The 21247-nt window shown below is 38.9% G+C and overlaps 1 pseudogene; it reads left to right on the top strand.

Annotated features, from left to right (window-relative positions):
• The window catches only part of LOC105485603 (protocadherin-8-like), a 347750-nt pseudogene that overhangs the window by 218408 nt on the left and 108095 nt on the right, over positions 1-21247 (top strand).

Genomic DNA, 21247 nt, shown 5'->3' with positions numbered 1-21247 from the left:
TTTCTTCTCTGTATCCCCAAGAGACATAGGGAGAAATGGTTTTATTTTAAGGACATTCTACTCTGTGGAAGGAAATGTTTAACGTGACATCCTATTAATTGGTCACTTAGTTGCTTAGTTTTTACAACTCACAGTTCATTTTAAATAACTCGAATGAACAGAAATTTAACTGAGGTGGGGAGAAAGCAATCTAATACAATTCAGTTAGAAATATCTAACATGTGAAGATATAATCTAAATTATCCACGAAAATAAACTTGGAGTCCAGTGACTAAATTGTTAAGAGTGGGCTTAACAAGAGACAGGCATGAAATTAGAACACCCAACACAATGTGTACACAGGAGACTTTTCACCAAAGGAACTCAATACTTATTGTAAGAAGGTGCTCTATTCCTGTTCTGTGAAGGTGCCATATGTCATATTGATATGACAGTGTCCTATCAATAACAGCAAAATCAGTCAGTGCAAATTCTGTTGCCCAAAAAAGTGAGTGAGCTGAAATGGTTTTGGTAATCACTTTCAAGGCAATTTAGACCTTTAAATCTCAAGAGGTCAAATCCATGATTTTTGTTTCATCATTAAGTTGATCACTTGAATCCATTCCTCTTTTCTGGGTGGCAACACTTATTAACTGGACATCTTCTCGTTCTTTTATAGCCAATAAAATGTACCTCGTTTTGATAGTGATGGAAGGCAGACAAATGCCTAAGCAGATGATGGGGGGTTCCTGGTGAAACCCCACCTTCAAGCCAAAACACAGCCTGAAGGCTGAAAGACCAGACTGCTGGTCCCTAATGAAACCTGTGACCCAGAGTGAGAACTTCTGCTCCTATTTGCCTGCCCTTTCCCCATTGATTCTTTCTGAATAATGCCTTTTAACTGATCAAATGTTGCCTTTTCCAATACTACCAATGGCCTGCCCTTCCCCTATTCTGAGCCCATAAAAGCCCTGGACTCAGCCACCCGGGGGGACTTTCCTGCCTTCAGGTAGGGGGACAACTCCCGTGTCCCCTCTTCATGGAAAGCTGTTTCATCACTCAATAAAACTCCCTGCCTTGCTCACTCTTTGATTGTCAGCATATCCTCATTCTTCTTGGATGCTGGACAAAAGCTTGGGACCCACAGGGTGTGGGTACCCAGAAAGGCTGTGATACTGTCCTTTTGTTCTTGTCAGTAGAGGGCAGCTGCCTCGCACAACGGGGACAGGGGCTGACTGAGCTACTAACACACTGCTGTCCATCGGACTGTGGACAGTGGAACTAAAGAGGTAATTAGCTCACTAACACCATCTCTAGGGCTTCAGGGTCACAGGAACCCTTGACTGGGTACTGCTGTGTTCCCCTCGAGGCAACATGCCTGCTCTGGCCACAGACCTTGCACGGTGCTTGCTTCTATGTCAGTGCTTGGAGTGGCTGGCCAGATCCCACACTCACTTGCTCACATGCTCCCTCCTGTAAGGGGCTGAGCACAGTGGGCCGAGTAGACGGGGCACCCCTGCTGGGAGTCTGGCAAAGGGGCCAAGAGAAAAATCCTGCATCACTTTCATATCTCTTTATGAGCTTATCTCTGTTTAAATTAAATTTCTGGTAAAAATCTTGTTCAAATTGTATTTTTCTATATAAAAGAAAATTTGCTCATTGAAGAAAGGTTTCCAAAGGAAATCTTGGTCACCCTACTAGCCTATCTCAAGCCATTAGTAATAACATTTAATCTTTGCTGACCTAAATAATTTTTAAATGCAACCAGAATCACATATAGTTCTAGTTCTGAAATTTGAGTATCCAAGAAAAGAAAAAAATTCAAAAACTGAGTTTACTGATTGATGAACGATTTGAGCAGGGTAGGAGTGGTGGTGTGGTGGTGTCAGGTTAACACTCTTAGAAATATGATGCCATTTCTTCCCTGTCTGTTACACATTCAGAACAGAAGCAGGAGTTGTAAGATAGAGAATGTGAGATAAGATGGTGCCATGCAGAGAGCAGTGGCTTGGGAACCTGAAGAACTGGTTTCTAATGGCAGTAGTAAGAAACAGCAGTTAATTGAGTAACTGAAAAGCTTCAGGATAGTGTGGCATGCTTGATATATCTTCATAATGACCCTTTCAAATGTATTATCACTAATTTCTGGGAAACCAAGGCCCAGAGAGGTTAAGTAACTTTCTGAAGGCCACACAGTAAGTGACAGAACTGTAGTTCGGATCCAAAATGCGGCATTGACTCAAACTCTCTACTTTTATTGTTCCTACTTCCTTTCTTTGCAAATGCCAGATAAGAAATAAAGTCAAAAACTATAGGCTGGGTGTGGTGGCTCATGCCTGTAATCCCAGCACTTTGGGAGGCTGAGGTAGGTGGATCACTTGAGGTCAGGAGTTCGAGGCCAGCCTGGCTAACTTTGCAAAACCCCATCTCTACTAAAAATACAAAAATTAGCTGGGAGTGGTGGTGTGTGCCTTTAGTTCTAGCTGCTTGGGAGGCTGAGGCAGGAGAACCACTTGAACTCGGGAGGTGGAGGTTGCAGTGAGCCTAGGTTGTACCACTGCACTTCAGCCTGGGAGACAGAATGAGACTGTCAAAACAAAACAAAGCAACAAAACAAAACAACAAAACACTATGTAGCAGCATGATGATTGTATGGTCATGCACCTCTTAAAGGACAAGGATATGTCCTGGGAAAAGCATCATTAGGTGATTTCATCATGGTTTGAACATTTTTAAGAGTATATTTACACAAACCTAGATGCCATAGCCTACTATACACCTAGGCCATGTAGCATAGCCTATGGCTTCTAGGCTACAAACTGTGCAGCATGTTACTGTACTGAATACTGTGGCCAATTGTAACATAATGGTAATTATTTGGGTCTCTAAGGCTATCTAAACATAGAAAAGTTACAGTAAAAATATGGCATAAAAGATAAAAGATGGTACACCTGCATACGGTACCTACCATGAATGGCGCTTGCAGGATTGGAAGTTGTTCTGGGTGAGTCAGTGAGTGAACGTGAGTGAACATGAAGGCCTAGGACATTACTGTAGACTACCGTAGACTTTATAAACACTGCACATAGGCTACACTAAACTTATACAAATATTTTTCATTCTTTAATAAGTTAGCCTTAACTTACTGTAAATTTTTTTTAAAAGTTTTGACTCTTGTAATAACACTTAGCTTAAAACAGAAACACATTGTACAGTTAAAAAAATTTTCTTTATATCTTTATTCCATAAACTTTTTTTCTATTTTTAAAAATATTTATTTTTTACTTTCAAAACTGTTTTTGTTAAAAACAAAGACACACACACACACATTAGCCTAGGCTTAGGGTCAGAATCATCAATGACGCTGTCTTCCACCTCCACATCTTGTCCCACTGAAACGTCTTCAGGGGGCACTAACACACATGGAGCTGTCATCTTCTCTGATAACAAGGCCTTCTGGATACCTCCTGCAAGACCTGCCTGAGGCTGTTTTATAGTGAACTTTGTAATAATTGGAATTATAAAAATTATTCACTCTAAAATAATGATAAAATTATAGTATAGTAAATGTATAAACCATTAGCATAGGTATTTATTGTCATTATCAAGTGTACGATTGTATTGTACACAATAGTATGTGCCAGACTTTTATATGACCGGTAGTACAGTAGGTTTGTTTACAGCAGCATCGCCACAAATGCATGAGTAATGTATTGCGCTAAAATGTTAACGAGGGCTAAAATGACACCAGATAATAAGAATTTTTAGGTCCGTTGTATTCTTATGGGACTATCTTGAGATATATTTGTTGTTTTGTTTTGAAAATTTCTTTTTTGGGAGTGCAGCAATTTTCATTTTTTTTTTCAAACTTAAATAAATTGTTACAAAATAGACTTTAGACAATAAGTTACAAATTGTAGCAAAAGGCTCCCTTCCACAGAGAGTTTTCCCACCCATGGTGCTCTGCATTCCCTCTCCCTGGTGTTGCAATCTGGCTGGTGAGGATGGCCTGGTATCTTGGCAGAGGCTGGCACTGGGAAGAGCATGGTGACAAAGGCTGGGGGAAGGAGGTCCTTCAAGGACAGGGACGCGAAGAGCACACCACCGTCTTCTTGGGAAGGAGGCCAGATCTTGGTCCTCTTCGCAAGGGGAGAGGAGAAGAGATAGGGAGCCCGAACTGCTCCTGAGAAAACGTGGAGATCAAGCCCCTCTTTGCATGCGCCCCCTCCCCCAGATTCTGATCTTTGGAAACTTGAAGTTCAGAGGGAGAAGCTGAGGTCTGCAGGCCACTGGGATGAAGGGCCCAGAAATAGGGTCTTGGGGGTGGGTGGAGGGAGCAATGACAAGTCCCCTCTGCCTGCCGCTGGTACCACTGGGGCTCCAGAACCTGCCACTGTCCACTCCTCCTGGAGCTGCTGCTGGTGCTGCATGAAGCCGTTTGTGCGGCAGAAGTGGCGAGGACCGTGGGGGCTGGTGAAAGGCCCCTCCCGGGGTGCATGGACCCGCCCATGGCCCTCCTGCCCGGCAGCTGTCCGGAAGGCCTTGCCACAGATGCTGCAGTGGTGGTGCTTGGGGTCCCTGTGGGTCCTGGTCCTGCTGTGGTTCTTAAAAGACAGCAGGTTGGGGCAGAGGGAGCAGGGGTACAGCCCCATGATATGGGCCTTCTGGTGTGTCAGCAGGCTGCCGGCTTGGTGGTAGAAGCGCCTGCACTGGGAGCAGCGGAAGGGCTGCTTACAACTCAATGGGAATAGGAAGAACAAGTATTATGGTCTATCGCGTTCAGTCATTGGCCCAGGTGATGGGCTACATTTCACTTCCACTCCCAGCTCAATGCAGAGAAACAGTCACATGGCCTCACCCAGCCATTGGGAAAGCAAGAAGCGCAATCCTGCCAAGAGTGTAGAACAGCCGTCCCCAACCTTTTTGGCACTGAAACTGTTAACCTCAGATTATCAGGCATTGGTTATATTCTTATAAGGAGCGCACAACCTAGATCCCCCTCCTGAGCAGTTCACAGTAGGGTTCACACTCCCATGAAAATCTAATGCTGCCACTGACCTGACAGGAGGCGGAGCTCAGGCGGTAATGTTCACCTCCTACTGTGCAGCCCGGTTCCTAACAGGCCACAAACCGGTACCGGTGTGTGGCCCAGGCATTGGGAACCCCTGGCCTAGAAGGAGAGGAGACACTGATAAGGTGGAACAGGTGAATGACAACCACAATGGTACTGGGGTTAATTTCCTTTAACCAGTATGATGTCACTTTCGTATTTACTGTTTTCATTTCCTCCTCCCATCAGCTATTTAGCACTTTTAGCTTGAGCTATGTGTAACTTTGTTTCCTAAAATTGATGGTCCTAGTTCCTGCCTGACGGCTAGCTAGCTAAATGCTGATAGAAGAATCCCCTGCCCTCTCCAGGCCTAATTTTATCAATGATAAGTAGATGGATTAGGATAGCTTTAAGAGATCTCCAAATGAAAATTTTATGACTTCATGAAAAGGCAAAAATAAATCCTTCTCTTTTGATTATCTTGCAGTGACCAAGTAGGTAACACAGGCGTGTATGGCCAGGGAGACATAATCCAGCAGTGGAGAGATAAGCAACGGAGGGGCACTGGTGCTGAGCCAGGAGAGATATCAAGGATAAGCTACTGAGGTGGACCTTGGGCTCCAATACGAGTTCAAAGACAGGTAAGAAATAGTGAGGAAATTATCAAATCTAGACTCTTCTACCTTTAATTTTTTATTTAGTGGTGATTCAGTGATTACTTAAAGTAAGCACACACACATACACACACACACGTATACATTTCCCCCAACAAGGGAAGACACTGAATGGCTCACTTCAAAGTTCAGGCAGTGAGTCTCAAAATTTTTAAGACGTCAGTGAAATACGCCTAGGGCTTATGTTTTATGGTTTGCACAGTATGATCATGATCCTTATAAATGTCTTTCACCTAGTGGCAAGGTAACCAAATGACAGCATGAAATTTTTGAAAACGGAATCGTTTTTCATCAGTTGAGTTAGAAAAACTACAGAAATAAGTGATAGCAATTGTCTTGGTAAGGCTTGTTTTAAATAATTCAGACCATTTGCTTTGTTCTAACTTGCATTTTAAACTATGTGCAACTTCTCAAATCATGACTTTCTAAAGTAAACATATTGGTTTACACACGAGGGTATGTGGATTTAACACAGCAAGGAAAGGCCAGAGCAAATGCCTAGGCCTGCTGTGTCACAGTCATGGCAGAGTTCTTTACACAAAGGCTGATAATTGGTAATAGAAGCTGAGTGGAAAACAGCCTCTAGGCCCTGCAAAGTGGCTACAGACACAAGCAAAGGAAAGGCTCCAGTTACCCATATTCATATGTTTAGATGTCTACTCTGATCTCCCTCCTCTGTCTTCTTACATGGTAATTTTACTAATCAGTCACCACATACAGGGAAACTGCCTGAAAGTAAAGCTCACATAAAGAAATGAGATAGATTGAAAACCTAAAACCAGATCTGTGCTTAGGCCTGAAGCTGTTTTGTACTTCTGGAGTTTTCTAGCACATAAGCCAACAATTTTGCTTTTATGTGTAGGATAGTTTTGGCTCAATTTCTTCCACTTGCGTTGAAAAAAATGACTGACTTATATACGGAATACGGATTACTGGGCTAAGGTTGAATAGCCATTCTGGTAAGAAACAGCCTGAGCAAAGGCATCTAGGCAGAAAATCTCAGAATGTATTCAAACTGGAGTATACATTAAATGGAAAAAATGGGAGGTAGTTCTAGATAAGAAGTGCTTTGAAGTCTCTGATAAAGAAAATAAAGTGTATTCTATTAAAAAAAAGAGGAACTGTGGAAACTTTTTGAGTAGGACAGTGAAATGTACAAACTTCGCTTTCTGAAGAGTTTCCTGGTACTCAAAGGAGAAACTATTGGGAAGGGGAGATTTAGGAGTTTATAATAAAAGAGAAAAACATGATAATCAATAATCAATCACTTTGGCAGTGTATAGGAAGTCTTATTATATGTGGTGTAGAATAGACAGGAGGTGAACGTCAAGATTGATTCTAAAATTTTAAGTTTTTCACTGTTTAATGAAACAGTAGGCCCTTGATAAATGGTTTTGAAAGGGTGGTTAGCTAGATAAATAGGGGAGTTCTGCTGGCAGATTGTTGGATATAGAAGAATGGAATGTGTTTTGCTGAGCAGGCAAGGATATGCTAAATCGCTTAACTTTGAAATTATAAAAAAGAGCATATTCCTAATCAATTCCTAGGGTTCAAAACTCAAATGACATTTATCTGTGTGCCTGAAACCTAAATGGTGATCATGGGCTATCATTTTCTTTCTTATTAAACTGGTACGTTTATTTTAAAAGAAACTCTGACTTTTCCTGTTAATGGAGGCAACATACACTTCATTAGCCTAGAGCAGGCATTGGCAGCCCACAGTAGACCGGTGAAGGCAGCAGGAGATGAACACCAGGGCTTAATGTTACCATTCTAACCATCAAACAAAATGCCAGTAGGCTGTTAGTACTTCTTTTCCCTCCTCCAGGTTCCATTTTCTCACATAACATCTCCATTCTCTTGGTACATGCACATTGCCTTCCTGGTGATTCAAATTATTCAGAGTACAACCCTGTCCCTCCCACCCCCAAAACTCTCAGTTCCATATGTCCCATTGCACATTTTTGAATAAATTTACCTCTCTCAAGACCTACCCATTTAAAAATATCGCTTCTCTTTCTACTCCTCTTCAATCCATTTTCTTTCTTACTTGCAAGTCCAAGCAAAATTTGTGTCGCTTTAAAGGGACTGACTGATTGCAGCCTGGTGTCAGGAGAAAAATAGTCATATGTGTCAACTTGGCTGGGCTACAGCACCTAATTATTTAATCTAAGTCTAATCTAGGTGTTACCGGGAAGCTATTTTATAGATGTGGTCAACATCTACCATTAGTTGATGTTAGGTAGAGGAGATTACTGTAGATTATATGGGCAGGCCCCATCTAATCAGTTGAAAGTCCTTAGGATTAAAAATTGAGATTACCTAGAAAAGGAGGAAATTCTGCCTCCAGACCACAACATCAACTCCTGCTCAAAGGATGATGCTGTCTATCCCCCCTACCTGTTTAAACTGGCTTTCACTTGAAATAAAATTTGTATAGTTAGAATTAGTGGCACCTACTGATGGAGTAATATTAGATCTGGCCTAGAGCTGAATGTGCCAGAAGCCATTAGCTATCTCTTAAATGTAGAAGGAAACTTTTCTAGTCAAAACCAAAAAATGTTGAACCTTAGCACTGGGGATGTGAAACAGATCTCAGCCCTCGTTCAGACCAGGCTTCTTATTTCAAAGATAATGAAATAGAGGCCCAGTGAAAACTAAGTGTGTTGTGCAAAGCCACAATCACTAGAATTATAACATCCCTTTATATTTATTTTTCACTTGAAAATATTTTAATATTTTTCTTTACTGCTAAATATTTTGCTAAAGCATGTTGTTTTGGCCTGGACAATATTCCATCATTTGGTCGTGCCAGAATACTTTTATTAAATATCTGTTTAATGCATTTAAGTTATATTCATGTTTTCACTTCTGTAAATACTGGGATAAATATCTTTATACATAAGTCTTTGTACACATTTATCATTCCTGAAGATAAGTTTAAAGAAAAGAAATTTCTAGGTCAAACAGTATGCACATTATGAAGGCTTTAGTCCCAGTTGCCAAATTGTCCTCCAGAGAGGTTTTACTAGTTTCTAATACTTAGTGATGGATGGGAGCCTGTTTCCCTCTCCTTTGAATATTTTCATTAAAAAACAAACAAATGGCCAGGCACGGTGACTCATGCCTGTAATCCCAGCACTTTGGGAGGCTGAGGTGGGTGGATCACCTGAGGTCAGGAGTTTGAGACCAGACTGGCCAACGTGACAAAACTTCATCCGTACTAAAAATACAAAAATTAGTTGGGCATGGCGGTGGCTGCCTATAATCCCAGCTACTCTAGGAGGCTGAGGCAGGAGAATCACTTCAACTCAGGGCGGAGGTTACAGGGAGCTGAGATTGTACCATTGCACTCCAGCCTGGGCAGCAAGAGTGAAACTCCATCTCAAACAAACAAACAAAACAAAACAAAACAAAATAAAACAAAAAAATGATGGAAATGGAGTCCTGTTTTAATTCCCCTTATTTATTAGCAAGGTTGCACTTTTTTTCCCCTAGATTTGATGTAAATTGTATTTTTATGCTGTTTTCATTGCCGTTTACCACTTTTTAATTGAAGTTTATATGCTATTGATTTGTAGAATGTCTTAAAAAATAAAATAGAATCCACAAAACCATTCCTCAATTAATGATGGCTGTTGTTATTATTCATATTGTTGTTTGTTTTGTTGTAGTTGTGGATATTATTGTGCCGCTGCTAGGTACTTACTCCTATTTAAGAAGAAACTACAAAGAGATCACAGCCTGGGGTCCAATAGCCTATGCTAAGGTCTAATAGCCTATGCTAGGGTCTAATAGCCTATGCTAGGTTGATCAGAGGGTAAAATATATCTATATTTCTTTGGGAAAAATGCGCCAAAGCATATCCCAATTATGCTGTTGATTTTAAAATCTTTCATCTGCATCTTTTAGCCAGGCTCTATTCTCCCTGGAATAAAGTAAAATGTGGTTTATGCTTCAGGCAAATGTATAATGGCATGCAAACCACTCCACCTCTTTCGTTTCCTCTCTAACTAGGCACTTGGATTCTTTCTTTTTTTGGAAATTTATGGGAATTGACCTCAGAGAATATATAAATTGCAAAGTGCTTCCTTTTTTATATAGCATTTTACATTATTCCTATTTTTCCCCTCTAGAAAGTGTGAAACTGCATATCTTAAAATGGAATCTGTGTAGCAGTTTTTTATATTTTTAAATATTTAGCAGTACACAGTGTTTACTTTCTATGTTTCATTCTTGAATATTATGTTTTATAGAAGACTATCAAGGAGTTTTCTTTTTCATTTTTATAGTAGGCTTCAAACTCCTGTAGGCCTGTGTTCATTCATTTGCCTTCTGCTGTGTTTGAACTCTTCTCCTAGGGTAGAAGTAGTATTTATGATTGGTCACCACATTATGCAGTTCTTGGTGAGGGAGGATGAGAGATGGCTCAAGGATATTTGGAAGAGTCTTTTATGACAATTGAATAATATAAATTAGACAATTTTGCATGGTGGTTATAAAAATCTTTACCTCCACACATGAGTTAATATATGTAACTTGCTTAGCATGATTCCAGACACATAGCAGATACATATCAAATATGTTATTTCCCTTCTGTTTATCAATCAGGGAACAAGACCAATAGGACTTTATATGTGCACACAAATACATGAGAGATTTATTTTAAGCAATTTGGAATTGGCTCCGGTGAATGTGGAGGGAGGTGTTTGAAATTTGTAGGCCAACCAGCTACAAATTCAGATAAGAGTTGATGTTGCAGTCTTGAGTCTGAAATCCATACAGCGGGCTTAGATTGGAAAGTGAGGTAGGATTTCTATGTTTCAGTCTTGAGGTAGAATTCCTTTTACTATAGGAAACCTTGGTTTTTGCTCTCAAAGCCTTCAATGGATTATACGAAGCACCTCTATCTTACAAAACGTAATCTCCTTTACCTAAAGTCAACTGACTGTGGATGTTAATCACGTCAACAAAATACCTTCATGACAACATCCAGACTAATGTTGGGCTAAACAAGTGAGCACCATAGCTTGAACAAGTTGACACATAAAATTAACCATTACACCTTTATTTTAACTCCTCCTTTCCCACATGTAAAGGGGAGTAGGGCTCTATCAAGAAACCAGAGGTCTTTTATTACTTCAATTTCAAGATCTCAGTTTTATGAACTCACTGAATTCCTTTAATGAACCTAAACAGCAAGATGTCTTGAGAACAAGATACAGTGCAGTTCTGAATAAAAGAAAGAAAAAGAGGGTTTGTGCTGATTTTGGAAGTAAGGTTAGAAGAAGGAGAGGTGAGAGTACCCCAAAGATGATGCAACTATCTTCCTGGTTTGACCAGCTTCTGCCAATTCTCCATGACTTTTACAGTAGTACTGAGAGTTGTGGGTTGGAGAGAAAACATAGAAAGGATAGGCTCCCTAATGCACAATATTAGGGAACTTCCCTGCCACAAAACAGGGGTGTCATGGGCTGAGTGAGGCAAGGCCTGTTGTGATTCTCTGCAAGCATCCTAGATAAGTCCAAAGAAATTCCCAGATCCTTCTTCAGTATAGAAGTAGAGACACAGACCAGAGTCCTCTTTGAGTCCAGGTTGAGAATGGGCATTGAAGAAACAATTTCCAGGGGCAGAAAGAAAATGAGCTTGAATGAAACAAGAGTTCATTATATGTTGGTGGTAAAGTTGCTTAACCTTTCAGCTGAGCTAAGTATTTAGACATGTAGGTGGATAATAATATCAACCCCCGACCTATTTAATAGGGCAAATGAGTTAAAACTACAAGATTTTAAATTCACATCAATCAGCAAATTCAAAGCACAGCACTATAATTAGAAACTCACAATTACCCGTAGAATATCCTTGTGGGCAAAATTAACACATACTGAAAATTGTTAGAAGTTATTTTAATCTCAGGTATAGCCTGGTTCAAATGAGTCGATTCCTTTATTCTGAGCATGATGGAATACCTACATATAAGGTAGACTTCCTTTAGAGATGGAATTTTATGCTATTTTAGAAACTTGGTGGCAATCTTTCTTAGGCCATTGTCAACAACTTAAATCAGAAAACTTAAATCAGTGACTTGAGGAGGTCTCCAAGGTGAATTTGTTAATAGTGAATACGAAAGACTGCTCTTCTAGAGAACTGACTTGGCTCCTGACTTTAGTAGATCACATCATTTAACTGTATATTTTTGTAAGGCCTGTTAAGGTATTATGAACATATATTTTATGTGTCAGGTTAACTATTTTAAGTCAGATAAGCAGAAACATATTCAATGGCTGACTTTCAAGGATTCTCTCAGGATTTGCATTGGGGTAGGCAATATATGTGCAAATATACGTGATTCACTGCCTTTTGAAATATTTCTTTTCAATACTTATTCATTTTGAGCAAGACAGAACAAATGCACAGTAATCCCCTTCTTTTTAATAGAGATTTTTTTTTTTTTCAGGCCAAGAATCTTGAACCTCCCATAAAATTGGTATAAATGACTTAAACAATGGTATAAATGACTTAAATGTGTCCTGGATTATTTACATAAAAGGCAATGATACATTATGGTAATAATGGGGGCAATACATTTTGGAGGCTGGAAAGTCAGCTACATAAGTCATCTCTGGAAGACGGAGCACCAGGTCTTTGCATTGTTAGGCTGGTATTTGTTTAATGTGATTTTTCAGAAAAAGTTATCAGAAAAGCTTTCACTGTAAGCAGCCATATGACCTCCAGGAAGTAGTTAAGAGAAATGTAATGGCACTATTTGATATAGTATAGGTTATATCTTTGGAAGGGATCCAATTTTTTCCAGTCTTTATTCACTAGGGAGTAAAATTATTGCCTCATAAAACAAGAGAAATGTCCAGTTATTTCTTAAGTAGAAACCTATTAACTTTACCACTGTCACCAGTTCCTTCCACAACATTAAAATCTTTTCAGCCTTGTGGCAGGGAGGATGTTACATACCCAGGTTTAGTGATCCAAGGACAATTGTTTTGAAAAACATGTATTTCCTTGAAAGACCCAATTTTGAAAGAACTAATTCTTAGAATGATGTTCCAATGAATCACTGGATTCATAACAGCATTTTTCTCAAAAACCTTTTGCCTATGTCAAAACTATCAGCCAGGGCATAAAAAAGTAGAGTTTTAATGGTAAAGAAAATTTATGATTGAAAAAGAGAGCTTGATTATTGAAATGCATTACAATGTTTCACCATAAAACCATTCAATTAAAGTTTAATTTATTTGGAAAATCTGGATAGACATCTCCAATTTCTATCAGAATGCTGCCATTGTACAGAATATTCCCTTAAGTTATACTGAGAGTTATAGTCCCCTTTCCGCTTGAGAGGCAAATAAAAATGCTTTGCTTACCCACAATGTCTGGATGAGAATGAATCAAATTCATCTGAGAAGATGTGATGGTTCCTACAGAAGAGGAGACAGAAGGTCATTTAGACTTTGCTCCATTCTGCTTTGGTTATATATTGTAAAGAACTGGCCAAGAACTAAGATCAGACTTAACCAAGGATGATGTTTGTCTCTCATACACATGATCTAGTTGCCCTGGCTCTTAGGTTAGGCCTCTTAATAGTCAAGCCCTTTGCATCCATTTTTAATTGTTCATTAGCTGAGAATCTTACATCCAGCCAAGTTGGGTCTGGAATTTGTGCAAACATATCTGAGCTATTCTTGGCCAAGATGTGTAGTTAGAATTTGGTTAGACTGCAAGGCATAGTATCTTGGCTGACTTTTTCCAAGAGTACCCCTTGAGACCAGGACATTAGTGATTCTCGGAGGACAAGTGAGGTGATGAAGAAAGTGAGACAGGAAAGGGAGAAAGGCCATTAAGTGTATTTTGAATAGTAAATTACCTCTTTGGGAAACTAGGGACTCAAGTACACTGAGCCCCCTTTAACAAATCAAGAGGATTAGTGAGAATGGTCTACCAGAAGGACAGGGATTATTTGTCAGTAGTGGAAGGTTGCCCTCAAAGATGGTAACTGCCCCATAGTGCATAGTACCAAGTTGCACCTGTGCCCTGCTGACCAAGTTTCTATAGGGCTAGAGAAAAGCCTCAAGCAGGGAATGGAGAAACACAGGATCTTGGGCTAGAAAACTATATGCTGAGACTGCAGGTGAACTCAGAGGTGAGCTGAGAAACTATGAAGATGGACATCAAAAATATCTGCTACAAACAATAAACTCAGAAATAATCGTGCCTTGAAGAGTAGAGGGCTACTTCTTTCACATTTAAGATAAATCCGGAGGAAGACAGTCCAGACTAATTTTGTCATCTTTACAATCTTCAGATCCCCAAACTCTTCCCAGCCCGCTATTTTGCTATCTTTATGGTGGGTTCACATTCAAAATGTAAAATGGCTGCCATCATATGTTAATGATACCTATATCCAAGGTGGTAGAACTTAGGAAGGGGCACAAAAGGCCTGTCCTTCTCATTTAAGGAGATATTCTGGAAATACAATGAAATATTTCTGCTTATATCGCATCAGTTAGAATTCAGTGACAGGGTCACATCTTGCTATAAAACACATTGAGAAATACAACCTTGACTGCAGGTGGCCATGTGTCTAACTGAAAAGGTGGTTCTATTACTATGAATGATAGGGAGAATGGGATATTGGCACCTAACCATCTTCGCATTGTGGGGTCTTCATCAACCAGAGTTATTGTGGCTGTATAAATGGAAGAAAGAAAGGGTAAGAATAAGTAAGAGTAGTAATATTAATACATTGACTACTTGAGGCTTCTGAAATTACTGGATCATGTTCCTCTTTGAAGGCTGACCAACTTCACAAAATTTAAGATAATGACCTTGTTTACAAAAGTGATCATGGATGATTTGCTTTAAATAAATGAATTAGTTTAACTGTATTCTGCCTAGTTATTTGGATAATAAATGAAGAGTTATAATAATGTCAATGGCAGTAATGATTATATTAGTCTGCTAGGGCTGCCATATCAAAATACCACAGACTAGGTGGATTACAGAAAAGAATGTTATTTCTTGCCGTTCTGGAGGCTGGAATTCCAAGATCAAATGTTAGCAGGTTTGGTTTCTCTTTTGCTTGCAGACAGCCACATTCTTGCTATGTCTTCACATGATCTTTCCCTGTGTGCGCATACCCCTGGGGGCCTCTTTCTTTTCTCATGAAGATTCCAGTCTTATTGAATTAGGGGCCCATCCTTATAACCACATTTAACCTTAATCACATCTTTGAAGGCCCTTTCTCTAAATACAGTCACATTGGGGGTCAAGATTTTAACACATACATTTGATGTGGGGACACAATTCGGTGCATAACAGTGATAATAAATACCAATTTAGTGCTTCCTATGTGTTGGTCCTGATGCCAAATGTTTTAAATATATTAATCAATTTAACCTATATAGTAGGACTAACTAAGAAATTGGATTCCTCATTTTACAAAGAAGGAAGCAAATTGAGGGAAACTGACACATATCCAAATTTGTAAAGAACAAGTGAGGGCAGCAGATGTTCACCGGAGCCTGGGTTCTTAAACCACTGTATGATAGTGCTTGTGAGATGATGCAGAGGACATGGAGTTCCCTGCGTGAGAGATGGAGAAGTGCTATAGGTGGTCCCAGATGGAGAAAGAACTATTGGATGTAGGTGATGTTGGAGGAGGATGCTTTGAAACAGCTCTTCAAACACAGAATCTTCATCTTCCCCTGAACAAACAGATGTATATCCAAGAATGGCAAGTAGAGGCTAAAACAGCACTTCATAACTGGTAGTGGCTGAAGGATGTGGCCTTAGGTCAGTTAGTCAAATGTATTAGCTAGCGGAATTAGGCAGACTCAGATACTCAATGGCCCCCATGCACAAGCCCAAGCGAGCCTCCCAACTTCTACAGGATGGAGTCTCTGGAACAGCTGTGGAAAGTCAGCTCCCTCTCAGTTTTAAGGTCCCAAGAAGAATATTAGTGGAACCAAGCTGAACAAACTTATTACTTTTTCCCAGAGGTAACTATCAGGTCTGTCCATCTCGTTAGTTGGCAGAAAGAGTAAAAGGAGCATACAGCTTATGAAAAGTCTCTTTCCCCAGAAACCAGAAAAAGGTAATTCTGGATAACAGGATTTAACGGAAGTTTCTTTGAGCTTGTCTGGGCAGTTTGGCAGTTTTTCACCATTATAAATTGGCATCCACTATGAGGCTGAGACAAGGGGAAAGAAGATCTTTTTTTCTCATTATTTGTGAAATTTTTAAAATGGAATTAATTTTGTATTGGTTGGGAGCAATACAAATCTTTCAAATAATGTTAAGAGGCAACCAGGCTTGGGATTGTGTGTAGCAGCAATGGTTTGGGAATAAATGGATGCTTTGGTAATATTAATACATTCGAGCCATTACTCCGTGAATAAGAGAAAATAACAATATGTAAATTCCCCACAAAAATTCAGGAAATTTCTCTCTAAATAATGCCTCTGCTTTCCGGAAGAAAACAGTAGATCCAAACAAAGGAATCAGAGCCAATAGAAGAGAAGAGAATTTTAATCATTTTACTTGGTATGTTCAGCCTGTGATGAACATTCATTAACAACTGATCAATAAGCTATTTTTTCTCTCTTAAGTTAGAGTTGACACATAAAAATGAAGAAAAGTAAACATTTTCTAACTCTCCAGAAAAATAAAGGCCACTGCCAACAAATTTAGCCACATTAAAAAAGAATACGCTTTGGCAGATGGTTTCGTGCAAGTTTATTTAAGAATTCCTCCCTATCCCCTAATATTTGAGGTCTACAAAGGTAAACCAGAAAGGAGACTTGAGAACTTATGCAGAAAAATGAAATAAAAAAATCTTCCCTAAAAATTGTTAATGTAAGGTAAAATTACATTGTTGGCATGGCCCTAGACAGTGGACTGATTGAGGATTCACTTCATGGATATAGAGTTAACTCTAATTTCTCCTTAAGAATATAATGCCTACATTTTCATGCTTGTGGATGCATAAAAGTAGAGTTTTTAATTTGTTGTGCATCAAACTGTGTTTTTCAGTTTTCTTTTTTTTCAATTAATCCCTCTCCTCTAGCAAATCTCAAAAATAGAAAGTGATGATGTTGTTTAGTCATTTTATTTGATACTTCTAGATAGTTAATCTAATTCTGAAAAAAATTAAGAATTTTAATTTAATATTTAATTTGATAATTATATGAATTTAATTTAATAATTTAAAAATTATTTAAATAATTTTTTAAAATATTTAATAACATACAATAAATTTTGGGAGCTTTATAATTTTGTAATTGAAATCCTTGGTTGTGTTTTAAACATAGTTTAATTAAATTAGGTAGCTAACAAACTTTACCTTTTTCTCTGTACTGTGTTGGTGTTGTGTTAGAGATATAGGATGACTCAAGGCTTCAAACAGATCCTTCCCCTTCTCTTTTCCTCCCTCTTTCCTTCTTCCTTCATAATCTTCATCTCCTTTTTTGCTATGCTTTTCTTTTATGCAGACTGTTTAAGGTAAATTTTCTATATATATATATAAATTAAAGGTTCATCTAGAGGTAACTGTTATGTAGGGTTGAAAATGTGCATTGAGCTCAACTTAAAATTTTTCAGAATATCATTTGACATCAAGATACTCTCACATTAAAAAATGTTTATTGTTTATTTTAAGACTTTAATATTTATTAATTTTTTCTTTTAAAATATGTTTCTCAGAAAAGCTCTTTAATGAAATTATGACTTTTGGGTTTTTTTGTTACTCATTCACTTATACAAGCTTGAGATATTCTATACATGCTTTTGCTAAATAAAAAATGATCTTTTACTTCAACACGTGAAAATGAAAACAGTGACTTCTTCAGCAGCAATATTATGAAAACAGTTTTTATATAACTGCTTTTCTATTGCTCTCAGTATTATCAGGACTGGTATCCAGAGGGCTTAGTAAATTCGGAGCTTTATAATTTAAATCCAATCTTTTTTACTCAAGACCAATTCTCTGTTCTTTGGATTACTGATTTTGGAAGCTTGGAAAAACGTGTCCTTAAAAGCAGGGTTCTTTCGACTGGAAATGTTGGTTTTATATATGCTATCACTTAGCCTTCTCTAATGAATTTTAGCAGATGGGTGTCAGAGCAAGCAAAAAGCTTGAAGTAGCTTTTACTTGTGTAGTTAGGATTGGAGAATCCCCCAAACACAAATCACTTTCTTTTTCCCTCTGAATATGAATTTGGTGCTGATGAAAGGGTCAGGCGGATAACCGTTGGCCTTGTAAAGAGTTTTCTAGAAAATACATAACATATGGGTAAAAATTCTTCCTCTTAGCTTGTAATTTATCCCTGATTTAAAAGATACCCACTTTGAGGACCAAAGAAGCAGTTTTCTGTGAGTGACCTGCGATTCTTGGAAATTTCAGCTAAAGCTTTGAGAAAACACGTGCAATACTTTAAAGTGGTGGTTGAAAGCAACAGCCTGCTAAACTTCAGAAAGCAGACATCCTCAGAATTTCTTTTAGTATATGTGAATAAATGTACTTCCTTTAAAATGCATACTAAACATATGCCAAATGTGCAAACTCTAATTATATATATATGAATATAGGTATTCTTGCTATTTTAAAAATTAATTTTGGCTGGGCACAGTGGCTTACGCTTGTAATCCTAGCACTTTGGGAGGCCGAGGTGGGCGGATCATGGGATCAGGAGATCGAGACCATCCTGGCTAACACGGTGAAACCCCGGCTCCACTAAAAGTACAAAAAATTAGCTGGGCATGGCGGCAGGCGCCTGTAGTCCCAGCTACTAAGGGGCTGAGGCAGGGGAATGGCATGAACCCGGGAAGCAGAGCTTGCAGTGAGCGGAGATTGGGCCACTGCACTCCAGCCTGGGCGACAGAGAGAGACTCCGTCTCAAAAAACAAAAACAAACAAACAAACAAGAAAAAGACTCACATTTGCTAAAACTTAGGGTAAGTTCCATAATGACCAAACTGATACAACTCTATTGAAAACCATATTCAGTGACAGAATGGCTGAGTGGTTAAGAAGATAGACAGACTTGGTTCAAAACCTGGTTCTGTCACTGTCTTGCTGTGTAACTGGGGCAATTGACTTAACCTTTTGGTGTCGCAGTTTCCTCACCTGTAAAATGGAGGTCATAGTAGACTCTCCACAAGGTTGCTTTGAGGCTTAAATGAATTAATACCGTGTTTATACATGTTGAACAATGCCAGGAACATGGTAAACTGCAGAAAACGTTAGTTATTATTATTCAACAGCCCAACTATACTGTATTTGCTTGACATCAGATCAAACTGTCTTTCATCCCCACTCACTCTCTGAATCATGATTCAGTAGAAAAGAGCTGAATCAATAAGAAAACTGAGGAGCTAATTTATGTGCTTCATTGTCTCTCTGAAGCAGTTTTACCATGGGCTTATGCCCACTGGCACTCTTATGAATGTCTGTTCCTATTACCTTTTTATTACAGAGGCATGTTTTATAATAATTCTATAACTAAGCTGTTGTAAGTTCTTACATTACCTGTGGGGAACTAAGTTCAGAGCTACAAAGTGAATTAGTGCCATAATGGAGAAAAGAACTTTGACTTTTCATCAGCAGGCCTATTGTAGAGAAGACTTACAAATCAGTAACTCTAAACATCCAAGTAGAATTTACCAGTGCTTAACTGTTTTAAACATGCATTGGAAGTATTTGAATGAAAATGTAATTTTTCCAGCTTTCCTTAAATACTTATGGAAATTGTTGCTTAGGCAATATTTCTGAGTGCTTCATCTTTGGGAAACACTGCTATGAACATTTTCTTTCATGGCATGCTACTGAAGTAATTTTACAAGCAAGATGAAAAGAAAATAGATATTTATTGCATTTCTTCTAGGTATCAGGCATCATCTCCTTTAATCTTAGTGCAGCTTTGCAAACCATATTGCTATTTTACAGTTGAAAAGATTGGGGCTCGGAGGGGTAAACTTCCCACTGGTCACAAACTGATCTTCGATTTAAGGGTCAGTAACTTATTTTTTTTGTTTTTAATTTTTATTTTATTATTTTTATTGTTTTAGATAGAGTTTCACTCTCTTGCCCAGGCTGGAGTGCAGTTGCAGAATCTCAGCTCACAGCAACCTCTGCCTCCTGGGTTCAAGTGATTCTCCTGCCTCAGCCTCCAGAGTAGTTGGGACTACAGGCATGCGCTGCCACACCCAGCTAATTTTTTGTATTTTTAGTAGAGACGAGGTTTCCCTATGTTAGCTAGGATGGTCTTGATCTCCTGACCTCGTGATCCACCTGCCTCGGCCTCTCAAGTGCTGGGATTACAGACGTGAGCCACTGTGCCCAGCCTTTATTTTTTATTTTTAATTTCAATTTTAATTTTAGATTCAGAAGGTACATGGTCAGATTTATTATGTGGCTATGTTGCATGATGCTGAGGTTCAGAGTATGAATGATCCCATCACCCAGGCAGTGAGCACAGTACCCAATAGGTAGGTTTTAGCTTTTGCCCCCTCCTCCCTCTTTCCCCTCTAGTAGTCCCCAGTGTCTGTTGTTCCTATCATTATGTTCATAAGTACTCAGTGCTTAGCTCTCACTTATAAGTGAGAACATGTGGCATTTGGTTTTCTGTTTGTGCATTAATTTGCTTAGGATAATAGCATCCAGTTGTATCCATGTTGCCACAAAGGACATGATTTAGTTCTTTTTTTATGGCTATGTAGTATTCTATGGTGTATATGTAGTACATTCTCTTTATCCAATCCACTATTGATGGGCACCTAGGTTGATTCCATGTCTTTGAATAATGCTGTGATGAACATATGAGTGCCTACGTTTTTTGGGTAGACTTATTTATTTTCCTTTGGCTGTATACCCAGTAATGGGATTGCTGGGTCAAATAGTAGTTTTTTATTAAGTTATTTAAGAAATCTCCCAACTTATTTTCATAGTGGCTGAGCTAATTTACATTCCCATCAACAATATACAACAGTATATAAACATTATCTTTTCTCTGCAGCCTCTTCAGCATCTGGTAGTTTTTGATTTTTTTATTTTATTCATTTATTTATTTTTGAGAGAGAGTTTCACTCTTTTGCCCAGGCTGGAGTGAAGTGGTGCGATCTTGGCTCACTGCAACCTCTGCCCCTGTTTCAAGCAGTTCCCTGTCTCAGCCTCCCAAGTAGCTGGGATTATAGGCACCCACCACCACACTTGGCTAATTTTTGTATTTTTAGTAGAGACAGAGTTTCACCATGTTGACCAGGCTGGTCTTGAACTCCTGAGTTTAGGCAGTCTGCCCCCCTCTCCCTCCCAAAGTGCTAGGATTACAGCTGTGAGCCACTGTGCCTGGCCTAGTTTTTTACTTTTTAGTAACAGCCATTATGACTGATGTGAAATGATATCTCATTGTGGTTTTGACTTGCATTTCTCTGATTACAGATGTTGAGCATTTTTTCATGTTTGTTGGCCACTTGTATGTCTTCTTTTGAGAAGTGTCTGTTCATGTCTTTTGCCCACTTTCAATGGGTTTATCTG

The sequence above is a fragment of the Macaca nemestrina genome, chromosome 16 (assembly GCF_043159975.1).
Source record: "Macaca nemestrina isolate mMacNem1 chromosome 16, mMacNem.hap1, whole genome shotgun sequence".
NCBI lineage: Eukaryota > Metazoa > Chordata > Mammalia > Primates > Cercopithecidae > Macaca > Macaca nemestrina.
Note: the sequence above shows the minus strand (reverse complement) of the source record. Positions and strands in the feature narration are given on the sequence as shown.